The sequence below is a fragment of the Pygoscelis adeliae genome, unplaced genomic scaffold (genome assembly GCF_000699105.1).
Source record: "Pygoscelis adeliae isolate BGI_AS28 unplaced genomic scaffold, ASM69910v1 Scaffold96, whole genome shotgun sequence".
NCBI lineage: Eukaryota > Metazoa > Chordata > Aves > Sphenisciformes > Spheniscidae > Pygoscelis > Pygoscelis adeliae.
Window position 1 is genome coordinate 2,252,654 of NW_008824935.1, and position 5,282 is coordinate 2,257,935.

The window sequence follows — 5,282 nt, forward strand, 5'->3', positions numbered from 1 at the left end:
TTTCACCGTGACGTCTGGGGGAACGAGTGGATTAGGAGAAGGCTGACTTCACGGGAACAGGTGGGTGACGTGACAAATATTTGCATTATGTATTTTCTATGAAGACTCTTCACGCCCAGGTGTGTTACTTCCTTTCATGTGCTGTGGAAGTGGCAGTTGAAGGAGCTGAAGAGGAAGAAGAACACCGTGGCATGGACGGGTCTCCTGGAGAAGAGACCGCTAAAGCTCCTGCGCAGTCAGCGTGCTCCAGCCAGCACGAGGATGCTGGGACTGGTTCACTCTCCCCAGAGCTACAACTGGAAACAACAGAGCAGCGCCAGACACGAGGGACCCCGGCTTACAGCAGGCTGAGCGTGCGGCACCTGGGGCAGCACAGGGACCCTCCTGTAAGCAAATCGTCCGGGGAGCAGCTCCACAGCTACAGGTTTCAAGACTAAAATCGATTTTGAGACTGATCCGTTTGGCCCTTGTTAGCATGCTCGGAGAAGTGGAGAATGGGGGCCAAAATCCAGCGTTAGGTGGCACAGGTCCCCTCAATGCAGTGTGGAAGTCAGGCCAGCTACACAAGAGGCAAACAGAAGAGGCACTTAAGAGGGATATTGACCCGTCTGGCCTGTGACCATGGCCAAGTGGACTGGTATTTTTTTATAGAAGCTGAAGAAATGATTTTGTGTTTGGGTAGATGATAGAGAGTAAAGGAGGAATGGGATAAATTGGTGCTAGAGGAGAAGAGACTAGCTCTTGGTACAAGTGAAGAGCATTTTGTTGTAGTATGTTGATCAGAGTTGATGTCTCCTCTGTAACACACCAGTTGAACCCAATAAAAGATTTGATTTATTTTGCTCTTGATGCCTAGATTTCATAACCCCGGAGCTCCATCCAAATCCTCTGCAGGTACCCTGCCTACCATCCACACTTCTCCTTTCTTTCTAACCTGGATTTCTGGTTTCTCCATATCGAATAGGTCTTTGATGTGAGAGGAGGGGTACTCATCTTACCTCAGACCTCACCCAGTATTTTGTGAGCTGTCCAAAATGCCATGCTGACCCACCTCATGCTTCTCAGATGTTGCTGCCTGTAATTCTAAAGCTAGGGCTTGCAGGGAGGAGAGGAACAGGTGAGTCCTGCTCTGTCCACTGTCTTTGCCCTCTTTATGTTGTGTGGCTAAATGGGGAACACTCCACTCGTGTTACCAATCCAGAACCTTCTGTGCTATTCTAGGGTTTTTTTGAGCTCCCCTCTTTCTCAAGAATGTCGTCCACTTCCCTCCTGTTGGATGATGACTGGAGGGCTTCTCCCAGCCTACTCTAAACTGGATGGTAAAGAGCTGCTTCCTTTTGAGCTGAGTACATTAAGAGATAAACCACTGATGTTGGGGGGAATGGGGTGAGATCCTCACCACAACAAAAGAAAAATATTTAATACAGATCTCGTCAAGAATTTGTTTCCTTTCTTTCAGAAGGAAGTTGACCTTTCTTGATTAGAGGATTCTGTATTTTCGGTAGAAAATGATTGTTCTTGTGAATTCCTCCTAGTTTTGACCACAGCTGGAGTTTTCCACCTCTAGCTTGCCTTGCTGACTGTATGCAACCTGCCATGGACATGTATCCAGCCCAAATCTTATCCTAGAAGCTCCAAGGGTCTTTTCCCTAATATGACATCTGTCATGTGAGATGGAAATGCTGAGGTCCTCTAGGAAAAACTGTGACCAGGAGTGGTCCATGGCAAACCAATTCGTTCAGCCAACAGGCTGGTCCTTGCTTGGGTTCAAATTGTTCCAGGAAAAAAAAAACAAACAGAAAAAATTGGTGACTGGGAGTGCACTAAATGAATTACCCCACGTGAGAATGTTCCCTCACTGCCATCATCCTTTCTGGCCGCTCCTCACACCTGGGGCTAAAAATTGGTTCTTATTTTATACCACATGTGCAACAAACTCATCACTTCAGGGAAGTATTGGACCTATTTTGCATGTGCAAACTGATTGCAACAGGACTGTCAAGAAAGAATCCTGACATGGAAATAATCATTCATTCTACAATGTAATCACAAAACTGGATTATGAAAGAGGTACAGTAACTATATGTGTATTTTATTAGATTGTTTCATAGTGAAATCTTACCTGGAAATTAATTTTACATTCCTGAGAGCATGTATGAAGTTGGAAAGGTGCCTGAATGGCTCTGAAAAAAAAAAATCAAGTTTAATGGTAGTGTATCAGATCAAGAAAAGAGTATTTAGTGAGAGCAGTATTTGACATCATCTTTGACATCTTCATTAACAATCATAGGGAATACAATACATATCACTGACACTTTCAAGTGACACTGGGTTAGGAAACGTCGCTGAACTGAGAACGAGGCAAAGGAACCCAGAGAGATTAAAATGTGGGTATCCGAAGAGATTAAAATGTGGGTAGAAATGAACAATATGAGATACAACATAAAGATATCTGTGAAAAATAATTAATGGATAGTAAAAATAGGGCAAGCTAGTGAATGCCGGGGTGCATATGCCCCTTCACTGTATTGCTGTGCACTCCACGGTGTGATAACTGATCTATATATTTGTTTATGCCATAGAATAGAGTTATAGTAGCTCTCATGTCATCTTACTCTGCTGCCATGTTTTGTTAAATTCAGGACAATATTATTTGAACAGTAGGGACAAACTGGAGAAACTTCAGGAAAGATTGACAGAAGCAACCTGAGATTTAACAGAAAAGAGGTATGTATATATATATAAAACTGCATAAAATGTAAGATGTGTTTATGGGATTTATCCTTTGGCTGGGACAAATCAAGGTTTGTGCCTTTTCCCTAGTAAAGGCAGAAAACTGTAAAATATCATCCTATATGCATAGAACAGACACCTAGACAGTTCTCAAGGCAGTGCCAACAAGACTCAGAATCCAAGCACTGGACACTATTTCTCCGATAGCTCATTATACCTTACCCTTGTGGGTGCCTCCTGTCTAATTTTGGAGGTGGGCTGTTCTGTCACTGAAGGTGGGCTGTTCAAGACTGAAAGGTAAAGTATAAGCTTACAACAGGGAACTTTTAATCCGTGAAGTCTGAAGTCCATCCAATAAAACGAAAGTGGCAAAACAGCATTCCCCTCGAGCCCGTATTTATTTCCAGGAGGAATAAGTCTATCAGTAGATAAAAGGCAATGAGCACTTTTTAGAGATCATGTACATCACCTGCAAGATTTTGTCTTCACAGAACCAGTAATGGACTTACTGACAGCATTTTGCCACTGAAACTCTGCCACAACCACCATTTCCTTGGCGACAATTGGCAATTCCGGGAGAACAGGCTCTGATGAAATGCTTACTGTATGCTACATTATGTCCTACCAGATCACAAAACCTGCACTATTACTGTACTGAGATAGAGAATGCTGATGATAGTGAAAGGTAAAATACAGGTTTATGGCTTTGCAGTGTGAGAAAACAAAACTGTTTAATCAATAGCAGCATTCTTCGGAGGTCACAGGCAACGCCAACCTTGGTGGAGGAGGCTACACTGCACAGATAAAGGAGGCTAGACTTGGTCCAGGACACAATAAAATGTGTTGGTGACAGTGTCACCTGTCTTTCTCAGATGATCAGGAAATCTATAAAGCTCTTTTGCTTGAAAGTTTTGATCTACAAATGAGTCTTAAAAGGAATTCGAGTTAATACTGGGTTATCAATAGTTTGGACTTCCAGGCCTGTTAGCCAGTTCCCTGTCCCAGATTGCTCAGCTGTAAGACGCTTATGTTGCTTTTGCTTACAGGTGCTTGTAGATGTACCGGTATCCTGAAGCACACAGGTCACACTGGGTGCTCCTCACGCTGATGCTCACTCTGTAATGGACAGTCAAATTAGCACGCTTGTCTGTTGTGAGGAGTTGGTTGCAGGATCCCCTCTTTTTTTTAAAGCATTCTCATTTAGATCCCCAGATCTGGTTAAAAAAGGCACTGCACTGGCAAATCCACCATTTCAGCACAATCACAGATAAAAAGCAGAATTGCCTTCCACCACCTATTTCAACTGAATAAAACTTATTTGTAAATGACAGAAGAAAATTGACTAGATAAATATCAAGTCAATGATATTTGTGACCTGCTTGTATGCAAAGCAGCAATTTTATTTTTGTCCTAATGTACCCAGAGACTAGATATAGTTGCCGCAAAGTTAAAAGGCAAAATTAATTGCTATTATGCCGTAAATAAATGCTACTTTACAACTCTGTCTGGCTTCTGTCCTCACTGCTTCCCCTCCAGCCTCCCCCAGCCAGTACTGCTGCACCAGCTGGAGGCTCCAGCGCTGGTGGTTTACACCTGAGCGGGGAGCACTGGGACCGACAACCACAAGTTTCCCAATCCACGTTTGGGAAATACACACAAATGTTGCACAAACTCTTCCGACCTACCCCAGAGTCAGCACTATTCACTCCTTGGAGAGTAGGGATTTGCAAGAAACGAGGAAACATTAGTTACGCAGAAGTCTCTTCTTGACACACACGAACGTGAGCAGATTTTGCAGATGAAATGTCAGTGAGCGCTGGTGGCAGTGGGTCCGTGGGCTGGCGTGGCGTAGATAAAACCCAGCCGCTCGTTCACACCTCCACGTTGCTCCCCCTCAGCTTTGCACCGGGGGCTGCCCGCCGCCGTGCCATGGCTCTGCCCGCACACTCAGTCTGCTCCACCGACTGCTGGGTCACTAACTGTGCAGCAGCGCTGACTCGCTGACACCATTTCATTTCTGCATGACATAACAGAACAGGCCTCGGAGATTCCTTTATAATGCCACAGATAGACATAAACAGATGCTCCAAACAGATGTAATCAAACACAGATGTGATCTGAAGATTCCCAGGCAGGCTCTGGGGTCTGGCCAAACTAGTGCAGACTGACGGCAAGCTGGAAATGCGGCGAGGGGCTCACCTTTCCACCCTGCTGATGCTTGGTGAGCAGAGCGAGCTAGGTACGGCAGATACGAACATGCACCAGCTGCTGGGGGGCACCCGGGGGTGGCCACGCGGTGGGATGGGCCCCGTCACTCCCCATGTAGTGTCTGCTCCTGCCCCTGCCCCGTGCTGGCTGCAGGGCTGCAAGGCATTGTTGTCCTTGGAGGATCTTTCTTGTAGCAGATGACCCTGTCAGGGTCAGATTTTTACTTTTTTTTTACCAGAATCTACCCAAACAGCCTGCTCTTCTACTGTGACCCTTTCCTTCTAGTGGGCGGTGAGCAACAAGGGGTGGGTGAGTTTTCTGTAACTAGCAGAGAGGGCAGT